The following is an 18,486-nucleotide window of genomic DNA, read 5'->3' as shown; positions in this document are numbered from 1 at the left end:
TTTCATACTCTTTATAATGGGATTTTTGCTTTGAATGTGCACACTATTTCTATGGAGACCTAACCACAATGATCTTCACCCACTATCTCTATAGAGGCTTGAACATCTATTTTGGCAAAAATGTTAGCAGCTAATTAAGCTCTGGGTTCCACTAGACCATATTACTTAGTTCCATGTGTTAATTTCTTTGTGTTAGTTCCCTTACCTCCTAAGATTTTAGGCACTAGTAAATAGGTTAAATACAGCTGTAACTGTCTTTCTTTAAGCATTATATTATATTTTCTGGCACATTAACATAATCTGTCTTTAATGTATACCCGTAGTATTGATGCAGCAATTTATAAATGAATAGATTATAATGTTGTTTGTGTATATTGTTGATAAAATAAACATTTAGCCATGTGCCTTCAACTGTATTCAACCACAAATAGTGTTACAGACTAGGTCCCCACAAGGATGGTAGCACGTGTTCAAGTCCCCACAAGGATGGTGCTGTGCGCACGATTAAATAACAATATATTTGCTAATTTGAAGCAGGATCCTGTATCATGAATTTTTTCTTAACATTTTTCTGTTATTAGTGTATTTTAAAAACATTGGGAAAGGTTAGTCCCCACAAGGCAGGTATTCACACATAGTCCCCACAAGGATGGTAACACGTGTATATGTGTGTGTGTGTGGTTGTGTGTGTTTTGTGTGTGTGGTTGTATGTGTGGTTGTGTGTGTGGTTGTGGTTGTGTGTCTGGTTGTGTGTGTTTGGTTGTGGTTGTGGGTGTGGTTGGGTGTTTGGGTGTGGGTTGTGTGTGTATGGTTGTTTGTGTGTGTGGTTGTGTGTGGTTGTGTGTGTGTGGTTGTGTGTGTTTGGTTGTGTGGTTGTGTGTGTGTGGTTGTGTGTGTGGTTATATGTGTGTATGTGGTTGTGTGTGGTTGTGTGTGTGGTTGTGTGTGGTTGTGTGTGTGGTTCTGTCTGGTTGTGTTTGTGTGTGGTTCTGTGTGTGTGTGGTTGTGTGTGTTTGTGTCCCAAGCTGTCCATCCAGAGTAAGCAGGAAAGCGCACTCCGGTCTGGCTGTATTTGTCATTGGCAGCTCACGGTAGGGCATCTATCAAGTGCGTTAATGCATTCATGTGTGTATTATAACAGCTGATGAACGCACTATGCTTGGCTAGTAATACCCTAACCGGCACGAGAGGAATTTCCAAGGCACATTACTCCATTACTCTAGGCTAATGGATTTGATTTATTACCAGGCCTGTTTAATTCAAGAAAGCCTTTAGCCATGAGTGTTATATGATCTGTCTCACAACACACTTGCAGAAGGAAAATAGATCCTTTATAAATACAACGTCATTATAACTTTGTGGGCACGTAAAAAAGTTCCGCTGCGGAACCCCCTGTGACAAACATAAGTTCTTTTGTGTAAAGAGCTGAAATGCTTTCGCAATCACCGATTGTTATGATGTGCTACTTACAGCAGTGAACCCAGTACTTAACTTGTGCCGATGGTTGCAGGTGATGGACGCACTCACTCACAACTCCAGGCAGAGTTTTGTTTTTCATCATCCTTCTTTGACCCAGGGCAAAAAAAAAAGTCAGAAAAGTGAGAAAGAAGGGATGAAGAAGAACCTAAACAAGTGAGACAAACAGTATATGGTAAGTGAATAAAGAAGTGTGAGGAGAAACAGAGACCAGCCTGTCTTGATGTTCGCAATCCAGGTATTCCATAGCAGGCTCCTAAGAAAACATTTGGGCCCCTGCATTTGTTTTGCAATCATAGCACTGACCGTATGTGAATACGGAACGGTTATAGTACACATTAATAGGACTAAAATTGTCTGTTTCTGACAACAACTTCTGTATATATTTTTGTATAAATAATGTTAATTAGGACCAGAAGAAAGTCTCCGAACACTACTTCCACCTTCATCGTTTGGCAAAACACATTTTCAGCATTTACCAAGATGTTGCTCAAAATGAGTACTACGCCTCCTTTATCACTGAGCAGAGGGAGGGAGGGGGGCTCACAGCCCAGGATGATGGCTTCAACCTATTGAACAACTGAAGTGTTTACCAGCAGTTCCTTACAACCCGTCTACGGATTCACAGAGGGTGTGCAATGAAAGCGGGGAACGTCGGCACAGTTGTCGAAGAATCCCTTGACATGTTTCTACTGGGGTTTCAGGCACACAGAATGCATATTTAGAAGTGCCCTTTTTCTTTCTCCCCAGCTCATTGGCCACGGCCGCCATTTTTTCAAAATCTTGTGGGCACAAAGATGCACAAGATAACAATAGCAACACAAAGCCACAAATAACAAGCATTCGCCACACGACAGTAAAGCCGTGCGGCACTGGAAGTGGCAGCAGGGGGAGGGGGCATGGGCGATTTCCTTTAGGGAGTGTGCGACCATATGGCGGCCACCATATGGCACTGCGCGCTCCTAAAAGGAAATCGCCAAGATGTGCCTGCGTTGCATTGCAAGCAATGCAACGCGTGCATGTTTTTGCCCCCAAAGCTGTGTCGCTGGCTACAGAGCTCTCTCCTATCAGCGTAAGCGTGCTGCGTAGGAGGTGAGACCTAAAAAACACAAAAAAATGCACTATACCACAGACGTGCCTCACAGCTGGAAAGGCCACAGTATTCACTCATTTCACTGGCACTGGGAAAGCAAAATAAAAAAGCCTGTAAGTCTTTTCTTCCTCAGTTTCCAGTGCTTGTTCGTTGCTCTGCACAGTAAATGCCCCCTAAGCTATCAGCATCGCCTCTGTGGGCTGGAATTTGCTTTTTGGAATATGTATTCCATATGACAACTGGGTTCTCACTACCATGCTCGGCATGGCAACGTGTTTTTCTTTTTTAGATTCACAATAAAATAAATGCAAGTTCAGGCTGGTCACGAGATAAAGCTCTCTAACAGCTTTTATTATTGTGGCCTTTCCTATGGATGTTTCACGGGAGCCATTTCAATCAAATGCTCGATCTATTCTCTGTTTTCAGCTGCAAGATTTTCCGTGAAACATGAGCCTAAACGTCTGGCTGTTGTATGTAGGCACTGACAAGGCTGATAAGGAAGAGTTATCTCTATATACATAGGGAAGGGATACGAGTGGATATACTTTAAGAGTCACTTAGGGATGGTAGAGAGTACAAAGGTATACTGCATATACTAGTGATTAGAGTTATCTCTATACACATAAGGAAGGGATACGAATGGATATACTCTAAGAGTCACATAGGAATGGTAGAGAGTACAAAGGTCTACTGCATATACTAGTGATTAGATTTATCTCTATATACATAAGGAAGCGATATGAATGGATATACTCTAAGAGTCACATAGCAATGGTAGAGAGTACAAAGGTCTACTGCATATACTAGTGATTAGAGTTATCTCTATATACATAGGGAAGGGATACGAGTTCAAGTTCAAGTTCAGAAATTTGTATAGCGCACTACTCACCCAGAGGGTCTCAAGGCGCTTGAGGGAGGGGGGGGTTGCTTTACTTATCGAATAACCAAGTTTTTAGTTGCTTTCTGAAGGAGATTTGTGGGAGCAATGCGAGCAAGCACACAGCAATTTGGGATATACTCTAAGAGTCACATAGGAATGGGAGCGAGTTCAAAGGTCTACTGCATATACTAGTGATTAGAGTTATCTCTGTATACATAAGGAAGGGATATGAATGGATATACTCTAAGAGTCACATAGGAATGGTAGAGAGTACAAAGGTCTACTGCATATACTAGTGATTAGAGTTATCTCTAAAAACATAGGGAAAGGATATGAGTGGATATACTCTAAGAGTCACAAAGGAGCTCTACAAATTAGTGCTCCACAGTAGCACTTTTTTCTGTTATTTGTAACAATATAAATAGATACACATTTGTGCAGCACCCAAATCAGGTTCTTTGTTTGTTTAAGAGTTTTATATAGCGCGAAACAGACCCAAAACATTGGGTATCAGAGCGCTTTACAGGAGCACCAGTTTCGTTACAGATGGACACATTCATTTGTGTTAGGCACTGGGAGATTAAGTGATTTGCCCAGAATCACAGGATGTTCAGGGTCTTTACCGAGATCCGAAGCTGGTTCCCCAGCATCAGGGTCGACCGGTGTAGCTGTAACGCAACATCATCTCCCCTATTTCCTCCTTTAGTTATTTGAAAGCTTTTTTTTGGTCAACACTTCAAATTTCACAATCTTCCTCAAAAGCTTTATTAAATGCTCATCCTTATAAGCATAATTTTGCACAAAATTTGAATAGAATCCAGTTAAAGATAAGAAATGGGACAATTGTTCCTTGAACTGTGGTGCAGGTGCATTTCAACACGCTCATGCCAGGTCTGTCTACCATCCTCTTGGCTTTTCTGAAATATATGTTCTTCCAATTTTAATGTTTTTGTTGGGAGCATGTTGCATTAAGGGATGTTTTACGGCCGTTTCTCGCCCATTGCATGGCCATAACGGGAATCATTTCTAATATTTATCTAATTAAATTGGAAATAGTTGCTTTGTCGAAGAGCCGCTCAAAGTGCTGCACGCATGACATTGAAGTGTCACACACAAGTACAACGAAACCACAGAAATGTCACTCGCAGGCAAAGGTAAAACTTGGCAGCTATGGGTGAGTGGCATTGTTTCAACAAGACTGCGCCATTGCTGAGGTGGGGTCCGCAGCCTTCACCCCGTCTATCACAGCAGAGAGAGGCCCAGGTCTTAGACAGCCTCTGAGCGCACTGGCAACAGCCGAATGGTAAGGAAGGCAAGGTTTAACTACAAACCAAAAGGAATGCTCAGAGTAAAACCCCTCGTTCTGATGGGCTGACACTCACGTTTTGCAACAAGAACAACCTGAGGCATACACACGAGCAGTTCCCTTGGAAACCTGCGAGCATGGTCCTCAAATTGAAGAAAAACCTCCCTTTAGCGGTACCCTCGGTTTATACTCAGTTTGAAAAACAATGGGGCATTTCATAAAGGAACAGCGTTAAAATTATCGCTGCTTTAGCAGAACACCAGAACATAGGCTTCTATTGGAATTCTCAAGGGCATATTAACAAGCCCAATATTGCCGTTTTAGTGGCAGTTTCCTGCCGCTAAAGTGGTGATAATTATAACGCCGTTCCTTGATAATATGCCCCAGTGTTCTTAGCTATTTACGTGTCCAGGGGTTATCAGTGATTTGTTATGCCATCGGCTCTACTAACAAGCTGCTTCAAAAAACTCAGGATTGCATTTTTTCATCATATTCTGCAAACAATCTAAACGCCTGCAGCACAGTGAAGTTATTTTCTGACAGATGTATACTTTCCTTTTGCTTAAAATGCATAATGTTCATTCTTTTTTTAACAGAATAAACTCCCCTGTTAATGCGAGAAATTCTGCCTATACTGAGTGGCTTAGCACAGGCCTGTAGGAAGCTGGGTCTTTATATAGAATATCAAAAGGAGGTATACTGCGCAAAAAGCCCAGGTATTCCCTTATAAGTGAACAGAGGTTGGCTCCAGCAATCCGAAGGTGCTCCTCTAGGGGGCAGTGTGGCCGAGCTGCCTTTGGCTGGATCATGCGAGGTTAAAGATCTGCTGCTGCAAGTAAACCACAAGCCAGAAGCTCTGCGAAGAGTAATGCTGTGACATTACTGCGATGCAGACATTGTGGCAGAATACTGGGTGGGGTTAATAACTCGCTGGGACACCAAGATGCCTTCAATCCCATTTTCAATGAACTCCTTTCTTCTGCAGATCACCAGCAAACACCTGCACTGTCTCCCATCAGACTTTCCCAGAAGGGCCTAGCAGGGCTGAATGACTTGCCTTTTTTCAAAGCTGCACAGGCAGCTCTATACATTTTCTTTACTAAGATATCCTGCCTCTTGCTCTCTCCCTCTGGTGGATGGTTGTCTGCCAAAGCATGTCACTTCCTGACCAAGAATTGCTGACTTTGATTCTGAATACGTTTTCAGAAATGCACGGCCTTGTACTGGTGTTCTACACTTCTTTACAATCTGTGGGGCTGTTTTTTAATTTGTAAATGTTGTAAATGAAGCTTCTAAAACTGCTGAAAATCAAAGGAAGTTGTGCTTTTTTTGAAGTGTTTCCATAATAACTCTGAATTTTACAGCATCTCTAAGAAGAACCTCCTTAAATGTGGAGGTATTGGGGCATATTACCAACTATTAGCGATATTTATCACTAACGATGCTTAGCAACACATTTTTTAACGCTAAGCATCGCCGGAAATTATTGCAGGCATAACTTGCTATTAGCAAGGTTTATCTCAGAAGTGATAAAAATCCTTGCGCTAACTGCCACATGAGAGATTATCGCTGGAAAACCAACGATAATCGCTCGAAGTTTGGCGTTAGCTTGATGATAGGGGCTCACATACATAGCCATGATATCCACCTTCCATAGGATGGTAAGGTGGATAAGTGGCTAAGTCAGGAAAATACCAGGTGTAAAAAAAGCAGCGCTAACCGCAGTTAGCGCTGCTTTTTTTTATCACTAACAGGGTTAGTGAAATCCTTGATAATAGGAGAAATGTCGCTTAACAACATTTCTCCTATTATTTTTCTCTGGAACGCCCCCTCTGCATCTCATTAGAGATGCAAGGGGAAGCGTAGAGAAAAAGGGTGCTAACATGCAAATTTGCGTGTCAGCACCCTGTTGCTGATAGGGAGATCATTTTATCACCGCTTTCTTGGCTTTTAAAGCCAAAAAAGCAGAGATAAATTCCTTGATAATATGCCCCATTATTTACAGGGAGCACCTGAAGAGGATGTTGGGATGTATAAGTGTGAGGTATACTAGTTAGAGTGCGTGACAGAACGCTTCAAGAGGAGAGCGAAGGAAACCTTTGTTCTGAAGATCAACTATCAAGTGTTGGCTGGATGGCGGCTCCACAGCAAGGGTCATCCCAGCTGGTAAAACGGGAGATTTTGGAGTAGACACATTTGGAGGAGTTTTATCAAATGGTACAATCTGCACCTTAGATTTCGAGGGTGGAACCAGAGGGTGCAACACTATCTGTCCCGGAACCGCTGTAGAAACTACAATAACCAGCTCGCGGTCTTGTGTTGGAGCTCATGCTGGTGTCATCGGTGGATAACAGATCCTCATGGCTGTCACAGATATCTTCTTTGATATCAAAGGTTTGTGCAAAAACATTGAGTACCTTGAATTAAACGTCCTGATGACAAACTGCCAGGTTGGTAGACCGAAGGCCTTTGATGTCAAAATGTTTGATGTCAAAGGACATAATGCCCCAATCTGGAGCCGTTTTATTTCCTGTGCTGCCTCCTCTCTTGGACCTTCCTCTAGTCGCTATTTGGCGTTCCTACGCCTTTCTGTTCTTTTTCTCCTAAAGGTCATCTTCCAACCTCTTCCTCCAGGATATCTTCAGGCAAAACAGTAATTCTTCCACTAAACTAGTCAAACAGTCAGACCGCACACAGAGCACACATTGTCTTCCCAACCAAAATGTGCACTGTCCACCGAATTGTAGGAGGAGCCAAAGCCCCTCTTTATAGTACTCCTGAAAGCACATTTTTAGGTGAATAACATAAGGTTTACCAACAGCAGCACTGTCAAGCCAGACTTACAAATTGTCACTTAAGAGAGGACCAGGTGAATGACATATTCTCAGGTGACTTGTTCACAGATTACTGCCACTTGTCAGATAATGTCTCACTAGGTCAGGGTCAACGAGCTGCACCACAGATAAAAATAACACCCTGATAATGACCATGACCATTTGGTTTCAACTTTCAGTGATACGCATACCTTTTCAGCCATTTTAGGTGAAAGCTTTAGCCCATTTATGCTCTAGCAATTCACCATCTGGCAGATCTTAATCCAGAATATTTCTCATGGAGATGGTCTCAGAAAATCAAGGTTCCTTGCTTTGTTGCTTCACATGGTCTTATTAAAGGCAGGAATTTACTCCCGACATCTAAAAGGTCACCACTATTACTGCTTGGAGGTGAATTGATGCAAGAACCAAAAATAGTGGTTAGGGCGCAGAACAGTGGCGCATGTCAGTGGTGTAAATGGATTTATTGCCAGTAGTAATAGGCATAAAAACACTATGCTCTCTGGCACTTAGTTATTTTACAAGTTAAGCACTGGGAGGAGCCAAAAATGTGAAGTGCTCTCTGGCACTGGAGAAACACACTAAGCTGGAAGGCTGCTATGGGGTGCTTCGAGAACCAAACTTGAAAGTTGGGCATGTCACAAAGGAGAGTGCGGCTCATATTGTAAGCCAGACCCAAATTAATGCCAGTCATGCAAGAAGTGGAAGTCTTGTGTGAGTTGCAGCACAAATATTCAAACAAACCAAGTGCTAGGACTTTCTTTGCACACTCCGAAACCTAGTCAGGGTGTGGGTACCATGAGGCAGAGCTTCATGAGACTGGCTGCTTTTCAAAATTGTGAGTTATATCTAAAGGAAAAGTCTGCCTTTTGTGGTGCAAATCTGAAAGTGGCGCTTTGTCTGATATTCCCTGTAGTACTATATTTAATACCAGGGCCAAAAGCTCCAGGTTACGTTGTACCTGGTGGAATTCTGTACAGTAGTAACACATTAACTAAGTGATCATGTTATTTCACATTGGAGAGTGTTCTTTAAGGATTGAACCTGCAATCATTTGGTATTACCGTCACCCGGTAGTTTTATTTCCACAGTGTAATGCTGGGTGTAATAGTATTAATCCCTTTTACGAAGTCACTCATAATGAGGGCATTAGTACTGGGACGAAGGCTTAATGGCCTGTGAGAGATGCAAGTGATGGGGCAAGCTCAAGCCTCAGAGAGTAGATTTCCTAATTCTGGCTCAAGTGGGCTCTTTGTGTCTGCTGGGCCCTTTGTTGGAGTGGGTCCTGTCAGGGCCCAGCCATTGGCGAACAGTGTCACACCTGTGGACGAGCGGCAGATGCCATCAAATGAAGAACTGGACCCGTGAAAGGCTTGCTCAGTAGACCTTGTGGCCCGAGGCGGAACCGGGGCAGCTAATTGGAGAAGTGACGCCACCTCACCGAGGCAGTGACCAGAGCCTGTGGAACCATGCAGACCCTCACGGAGCGAGGGGCTGACAGCAGACACCCAGGTCGATGGAGAGGACCCAGCAGAGTAGGCTATCTTTTAAAAGCCAAAACAGGGGAGGTGGATAGGAGACTAAATCCCTATCTTGCATTAGGGCTTACATTGCACTTACTACTGCATTGGCACCAAGCGGGCAACTGGAGCCAAATTTCGGGGGGCGGGTGGGGGGCTGAAAAATATTTTGGGGGTGGGGGCTAATTCTTCCAACCACGGACAGAGTGGCTGTAAGAATAGGTGAACACAACAAAAGCCTAATTTACAATTAATGGTCTTATAAAGACCTGTTAAGTACTCGGGTGCGGCTGCAATTAGATGCTTGCCAGCCCGCGAAGATGTGTCAGCCCGGGCTGACACACACCACGGGGGGTCTGAAGCCCCGTGAGCCCAATGGGTGTTGCACGCCTGATTGGCACCCACACTTATTACAGTTTGTTCTTCGTTTTTTCAGCTAAGGTGCAAAGTTCTGCTGTAAAATAGGCCACCTCATATTGGTGTCCACTTCAACGTGCCCTTCCTGTGTATTTAAATATAGTTTGCCTTCATAGACCTCACTAGTTTAACTACAGCATACTGCAGTAGCATAGGCTGTGCTCAACCACCTGCCTTATGAGTGAAAAGGTCTTCAAGCCGGAAGTATGAAGAAGATGCAGCGTTATGCTAGAGCTGCACACTTGGAACTCAATTCTTGACGTTGGCTTGACATCATGTGATTTTGGCCTAATCACTTAATCTCCCTGCGCTTAAAGAAATTGTACATGACTTAACTGGTGCTCATGTAAAGTGCTTCAAAGTGGAGTGACACAAGCACAGCACTGGTGGGAATGAGGTGTTTACAGAAGTATGTGATATGTGGCTTCTGTTGCTTTACTCTGAGAACTTTTGAGTGGGTAAAGCCTACTAATGCAACCACAGCCATGGGTGAGGATGATATAGACTACTGCTCAGGTCTCGAGATTTGTCATGAGGTAACTGCAGCCTGTGAAACTTCAGTACTAGCCCTACAGAGAAGATGAACTGCCTGTGTGTTCATATTCCTTCCTCTTTCCTTCAATTGGGAATGTTACTATCATCTGCCTTGAGAAGAAAATCAGGCAGGACTTCAGGGTTATGACCTTCGCGCATAACAAATGTACCATTAACAAGTGAATAGGCCTGTGCACCTGAACCTCCTGAAGTTGATTCCCCTCCCATAGTGGGAGATGGGCCCTGCTGGTAAGAGCGTCCATTTGGAAAGAAAAGCATGGACTGTGCATGGACTGCATGGACTGTGCCTAACCTAAGACCTTGAAAGCCTCAAGGCAGGAATGAAGCATCCAAAACAGAGGGCCTCACTGATCAAAAACATTTGCTCACAGCATAACATACATCAATATCAAAATGTCTGGTGCACATAATTGCTGTACACAGCTGAACTATTTTAGCTACTCAAAACCCTTACTATGAGTATACACTTATTCTGTATAAAGATGACTCTATCCTGGAGAGCCTTATACTCGACCCAAGAGAAGAAAGGCTTTCACCGCAGACATAGGGTGCATAAAGAATGGACAAGTATATCACATTTATGGGGTGAAAAATGTCTTGTTTAGAAGTGAAATATTTCTTTGGCATAATATGTTGTCTATGATCTTTTTGGCCTGCAGTTGGGAGCAGATATTGTGGGATTCACTTAACTGCAGAATATTAAGAGTGTTTATAAATTTTTGGAGGTCTACCTTTAGCAAGGAATTTACCATACAGTTCAGTTCATACGTCTTTATTTCGAAATATTTCATCATAAAAGATAATCATAAAAATTAACTCAAACATCATTCCCTAACCATTAAAAACACTCTGGCAAGACGAATCATCGAGTTTAAATAAAAAATTATGTTACAACAATATAGCATATATACGATTAAAGACGTACTAAAATATATTTATAAAAACAGATTTGGAGAAAATAATCAATTATCTGTAAGGTGCTTGGCTCTGATAATCCACGACCAACCCAAGAACTTTGCAACTGCAATGACCACTAGTTCTGTTGTGTCGGTCATCATTATCCGCAGCGCCTCCAGCCCCACCTGTGTTCTTAAATTTTTACAAATAGGTGTTAACCATTTGTTCCGGGGTGCTGCATAGGCTGGGCAAGCAAAAAAGAAATGGCCTAGTGACTCTTTTTGGTCCTCACACCAGGGGCAAAACACATTTGTCTATCTAAGCCATTTACTGGTGAATGATCTTAACGGAAGCGACCCGACCCTAAAATGCTGAAAAAGCTTACTGTCACCACTCTTGGTGATGGTATCCCAGTAAGCCTCTAGACAAGGGTCAAGTTTGTGCTCTAAGAACCTACCAGACATGGAGGTGTTATCCCTCTGTGCTATGAGCTGTTGTCTTACTGTGGACCAATATAGAGCTTTGAATTATTTTTTGGAGGGGAAGACATTATTATTCGGAGCGGACCAGAGATGGCTTAGGCCCATATTTTCCAGGAGCATTCTTACTTTTTTGAACCAGAGAATATTGCCTGATCCCACCACAGATCTGACATCCAAGTGTCAGCAAAAAGTGCTGGGGTTGTCCACACTCTCCTCCACAAGGCAACAGCTCTGAAACGTGCTACATAATCAATAGGGTGACAACCCAGGTCAAGTAGCAGTGGCTTCAAGGGGCTGGACTGGGGAAGGCCAACAAGATTACGAAGGAATTTATTTTGAACTCTGACTAATGGTGACAGGTCTGAAAAAGCCCATAAGTCTGCGCCGTACAAGATCGCTGAACTTATTTTAGCATTGTACATTTTTAAAGCATGACCTATCCTTTTGGTCAGTGAGGTTCTCTGTTCCTTAATTAAGCACCCTGTTAGCTGAGCAAACTTCAGAGAGAGTATGTCAAGCTGGGGTTTCCAGCTAAGCCTGTTTTCCAATACAACCCCTAGGCAAGTCATGACTTTAACCTGCTCTAACACACTGCCATTCAAACTAACATGGCCCAACTGCGATCTATTTTTAGATAAGACCATGAATTTAGTCTTCGATACATTGACCTGTAGATCATTATCTTGGCAGAATACCTCAAACCTGTTTAGGGCGGACTGGAGGCCCTTCTGCGTTTTAGATAGAATAAGGATGTCATCCGCAAATATAAGTAGCGGGAACTTATTACCGTCTAGACCAGGGGCATCTGTAGGGAATGCTGCGAAGTACTGCACTACCCTGTTGATGAACAACAGAAACAGGGTCGATGCAAGCACGCACCCTTGACGTACACCCCAGGAAACCGGAAATCTCTCTGTAACATGCCCCTGTTTGCCCATTCTGACCTGCGCGAAGTTTGCTTCATGTAGTCTAATTACTATTTCAAGGAGTTCTAGGGGCATCCCCAGTGTTCCCAGTGCATCCCATAGCTTAGCTCTTGGAACTAAGTCAAAGGCAGACTTTAGGTCTACAAACGCTGCATAGATAGTTCCACCTACCAGAGTAACAACCTTCCAATAAATTAAAATAAATCTAAACACCTCATCAATCGTGCTTACACAGGATCTAAAACCAGCTTGTAAGGGGGACAAGACATTCTCTAGGTCCATCCAAATCTGGATCTTAGCGAGCACCATCCTAGCTATAATTTTCTGAATGGCATCTACTAAACTGATGGGGCGATAATTCCCCGGAGCAGAACGATCCCCCTTTTTAAATATAGGCAAGATCTCAGCTCCTAGCCAAGAATCCGGGATTTGTGCACCCTTCGCGATAGCATTGGCAAGAAAGGTAATGTAAGGCACCCAATTAATTAAGTCAAAAAATAAGATCTGCGGGGATGCAGTCCATACCTGGTGCTTTTCCACCTTGTACCATCCTCAGTGCATTCTCTACATCTTTCCCAACAAACACTAGGGAGTGGCTCGGGGTCAGTACTTGTGGGGAAAGAACAGGGGTGGCGGGGACTGTCACATATTCTAGTCCCCTAAACTGGGACTCAAAATATTTGATCCATACTGCGGCACGCACATGGTTATCCGGGACTTGGGATTCCACTGCGCTTCCCCATCCCCATTTAACTATCTGCCAGATCTTAGTCTGGTCTCTCGACGTCCTGCCAGTGCTGATTATCCCAGTCCTTTTTTTCCTGTTTTTGGATTTTCCTGTACGTAATCCTTGCTGCCCTAATGTCCTCGGTATTCAGTGATTTAATGGCTTTCACCAGAGAGCCATAAGCGGAGCGGCATCATTTATTGTACCAATGATTACCTGGTTTAAGAGGTGGTAGTTTACCGGGTTTGGCACTTTTGGAGAAATGGGATTTCAATACCCCAAAAAGCTGCTCATGGAGAGCGCTAGTTTTAGCAATCTGGTCTGCTTATCTCCAATACATGCAGATAGCAAAGTCTCTCTGTTATTGTTTGCGAAAGATACACTGCTTGCCTCAAAAACCCTCAGAGGGTTACAACTTTTAATTGAATACTTTTTGATGATATGCTTAGAGAGTAGACTGGGGACAAACTGCTTTAAAACAGATTATATAACCATCAATCCTCAAAAATCATACCAGGAGAATATCCATGAGTGGAGTAAATCTTAAAAGGGTAAAAATGGACTTTGAGTGTTTGGGAAAAAGATAATGGTACATTTGTCTTTGACAAAGCATTAATCTGAACCTGCCTCTTTCTTAACATCCTTGGCCCAACATTACACAACTCTTCCAACTAATTTTCAATAATTCAGCATTAATATGTATTTTTCAAAATGTCTATGATCACACACATTCTCTTTGGCAACCGTGGTAATACTATAGTCACACACCATATCTGTGGGGACCTCAACATCTCTATAATCACACAATATCTCTGTGGGGACCTGGGCATGTCTATAATCACACACTATTTCTGTGGGGACCTCAACTATATCTGTGGGCACCTGGGCATGTCTCTAATCACACACTATCTCGGTGGGGACCTCGACATCTCTATAATCACACACTATCTAAGTGGGGACCTGGGCATGTCTATAATCACACACTATCTCTGTGGGGACCTCAATATCTCTATAATCACAAACTATCTCTGTGGGGACCAGGGCATGTCTATAATAACACACTATATCTGTGGGGACCTCAACATCTCTATAGTCACACACTATCTCTGTGGGGACCTCGACATCTCTATAATCACACACTATCTCTGTGGGGACCTGGGCATATCTATAATCACACACTATCTTTGTGGGGACCTGAGCATGTCTATAATCACACACTATCTCTGTGGGGATTTGGGCATGTCTATAATCACACACATTCTTCTTTGGTAACCGTGGTAATACTATAGTCACACAACATCTCTGTGGGGACTTGAGCATTCCTGTAATTACACGCAAGCACTGTATTGGCTTGAGCATCATCAGCTTCGCATTATCTGTAAGGGAATACTGAAAAGTAGTAAAGTTAGGTTTTTGGTCTAAGTTTACATTTGTAAAAACTGTAAAGTAGAAAAGTTAGATTTTTTTGTCTAAGTTTACCTTTGTGAATAGAGCCCTATTTTAATGAGGACTTAAACACATTCATCTTCATGTACTCTGTAGGGGCTTAAATATTGCTATAATAACACACTATCTTTGAAAAAAACTATAATAAAACACTATTTGTGGAGACTTAAAATTCACTATAAAAACATACCATCTCTGTGGGGACTTGAGCATTCCTGTAAATAAACGCAAGCTCTGTTTTGACTTGAAGCATCAGGGGGTGCCATGAGGCGCAGGGCCAAGACTGATTTGCAATTAACTTAGTCTGAACTGGGGCGGCAAAGTGAGCTAAAGAACGATGATGGATTTAACCCAAATCTGTGACTGGGGAGGAGTGTTTGAAAAGTTTCAGTGCTCCGTCCATCATCTCCTTGTGTTTGCTTCGACTTGAACATCATCAGCTTCACATTCTCTGTATGGGCCTTTGTGAATCTTGAAAAGTAGTAAATTTAGACTTTTGGTCTAAATTTACCTTTGTGAATACTGAAAAGTAGTAAAGTTAGACTTTTTGCCTAAGTTTACCCTAGTGAATTGGGCCCAATTTTAATGAGGACTTAAACACAATCACTTTCATGCACTATCTCTGTGGTGACTTAAACATCGCTATAATAACACACTAACTTTGTGGGGACTTACACAAGACTGTCATAACACACTATCTTTGTGGGGACCTAAGCATCGCTATAATAACACACCATCTCTGTGGGGACTTGAACATCTCTATGATAACACACTATCTCTGTGGGGACTTAAACATCGCTATAATAACATACCATCTCTGTGGGGACTTGAGCATTCCTATACTTACACACAACCTCTGTGTGGACTTGAACATCATTAGTTTCATACTCTTTATAATGGGATTTTTGCTTTGAATGTGCACACTATTTCTATGGAGACCTAACCACAATGATCTTCACCCACTATCTCTATAGAGGCTTGAACATCTATTTTGGCAAAAATGTTAGCAGCTAATTAAGCTCTGGGTTCCACTAGACCATATTACTTAGTTCCATGTGTTAATTTCTTTGTGTTAGTTCCCTTACCTCCTAAGATTTTAGGCACTAGTAAATAGGTTAAATACAGCTGTAACTGTCTTTCTTTAAGCATTATATTATATTTTCTGGCACATTAACATAATCTGTCTTTAATGTATACCCGTAGTATTGATGCAGCAATTTATAAATGAATAGATTATAATGTTGTTTGTGTATATTGTTGATAAAATAAACATTTAGCCATGTGCCTTCAACTGTATTCAACCACAAATAGTGTTACAGACTAGGTCCCCACAAGGATGGTAGCACGTGTTCAAGTCCCCACAAGGATGGTGCTGTGCGCACGATTAAATAACAATATATTTGCTAATTTGAAGCAGGATCCTGTATCATGAATTTTTTCTTAACATTTTTCTGTTATTAGTGTATTTTAAAAACATTGGGAAAGGTTAGTCCCCACAAGGCAGGTATTCACACATAGTCCCCACAAGGATGGTAACACGTGTATATGTGTGTGTGTGTGGTTGTGTGTGTTTTGTGTGTGTGGTTGTATGTGTGGTTGTGTGTGTGGTTGTGGTTGTGTGTCTGGTTGTGTGTGTTTGGTTGTGGTTGTGGGTGTGGTTGGGTGTTTGGGTGTGGGTTGTGTGTGTATGGTTGTTTGTGTGTGTGGTTGTGTGTGGTTGTGTGTGTGTGGTTGTGTGTGTTTGGTTGTGTGGTTGTGTGTGTGTGGTTGTGTGTGTGGTTATATGTGTGTATGTGGTTGTGTGTGGTTGTGTGTGTGGTTGTGTGTGGTTGTGTGTGTGGTTCTGTCTGGTTGTGTTTGTGTGTGGTTCTGTGTGTGTGTGGTTGTGTGTGTTTGTGTCCCAAGCTGTCCATCCAGAGTAAGCAGGAAAGCGCACTCCGGTCTGGCTGTATTTGTCATTGGCAGCTCACGGTAGGGCATCTATCAAGTGCGTTAATGCATTCATGTGTGTATTATAACAGCTGATGAACGCACTATGCTTGGCTAGTAATACCCTAACCGGCACGAGAGGAATTTCCAAGGCACATTACTCCATTACTCTAGGCTAATGGATTTGATTTATTACCAGGCCTGTTTAATTCAAGAAAGCCTTTAGCCATGAGTGTTATATGATCTGTCTCACAACACACTTGCAGAAGGAAAATAGATCCTTTATAAATACAACGTCATTATAACTTTGTGGGCACGTAAAAAAGTTCCGCTGCGGAACCCCCTGTGACAAACATAAGTTCTTTTGTGTAAAGAGCTGAAATGCTTTCGCAATCACCGATTGTTATGATGTGCTACTTACAGCAGTGAACCCAGTACTTAACTTGTGCCGATGGTTGCAGGTGATGGACGCACTCACTCACAACTCCAGGCAGAGTTTTGTTTTTCATCATCCTTCTTTGACCCAGGGCAAAAAAAAAAGTCAGAAAAGTGAGAAAGAAGGGATGAAGAAGAACCTAAACAAGTGAGACAAACAGTATATGGTAAGTGAATAAAGAAGTGTGAGGAGAAACAGAGACCAGCCTGTCTTGATGTTCGCAATCCAGGTATTCCATAGCAGGCTCCTAAGAAAACATTTGGGCCCCTGCATTTGTTTTGCAATCATAGCACTGACCGTATGTGAATACGGAACGGTTATAGTACACATTAATAGGACTAAAATTGTCTGTTTCTGACAACAACTTCTGTATATATTTTTGTATAAATAATGTTAATTAGGACCAGAACGAAAGTCTCCGAACACTACTTCCACCTTCATCGTTTGGCAAAACACATTTTCAGCATTTACCAAGATGTTGCTCAAAATGAGTACTACGCCTCCTTTATCACTGAGCAGAGGGAGGGAGGGGGGCTCACAGCCCAGGATGATGGCTTCAACCTATTGAACAACCGAAGTGTTTACCAGCAGTTCCTTACAACCCGTCTACGGATTCACAGAGGGTGTGCAATGAAAGCGGGGAACGTCGGCACAGTTGTCGAAGAATCCCTTGGCATGTTTCTACTGGGGTTTCAGGCGCACAGAATGCATATTTAGAAGTGCCCTTTTTCTTTCTCCCCAGCTCATTGGCCACGGCCGCCATTTTTTCAAAATCTTGTGGGCACAAAGATGCACAAGATAACAATAGCAACACAAAGCCACAAATAACAAGCATTCGCCACACGACAGTAAAGCCGTGCGGCACTGGAAGTGGCAGCAGGGGGAGGGGGCATGGGCGATTTCCTTTAGGGAGTGTGCAACCATATGGCGGCCACCATATGGCACTGCGCGCTCCTAAAAGGAAATCGCCAAGATGTGCCTGCGTTGCATTGCAAGCAATGCAACGCGTGCATGTTTTTGCCCCCAAAGCTGTGTCGCTGGCTACAGAGCTCTCTCCTATCAGCGTAAGCGTGCTGCGTAGGAGGTGAGACCTAAAAAACACAAAAAAATGCACTATACCACAGACGTGCCTCACAGCTGGAAAGGCCACAGTATTCACTCATTTCACTGGCACTGGGAAAGCAAAATAAAAAAGCCTGTAAATCTTGTCTTTGTCAGTTTCCAGTGCTTGTTCGTTGCTCTGCACAGTAAATGCCCCCTAAGCTTTCAGCATCGCCTCTGTGGGCTGGAATTTGCTTTTTGGAATATGTATGCCATATGACAACTGGGTTCTCACTACCATGCTCGGCATGGCAACGTGTTTTTCTTTTTTAGATTCACAATAAAATAAATGCACGTTCAGGCTGGTCACGAGATAAAGCTCTCTAACAGCTTTTATTATTGTAGCCTTTCCTATGGATGTTTCACGGGAGCCATTTCAATCAAATGCTCGATCTATTCTCTGTTTTCAGCTGCAAGAATTTCCGTGAAACATGAGCCTAAACGTCTGGCTGTTGTATGTA

This window comes from Lissotriton vulgaris, chromosome 7, assembly GCF_964263255.1.
Source record: "Lissotriton vulgaris chromosome 7, aLisVul1.2, whole genome shotgun sequence".
NCBI classification, from domain to species: Eukaryota; Metazoa; Chordata; class Amphibia; order Caudata; family Salamandridae; genus Lissotriton; species Lissotriton vulgaris.
The sequence above is the reverse complement of the archived record's forward strand: the minus strand, read 5'-3'. Positions refer to the sequence as shown.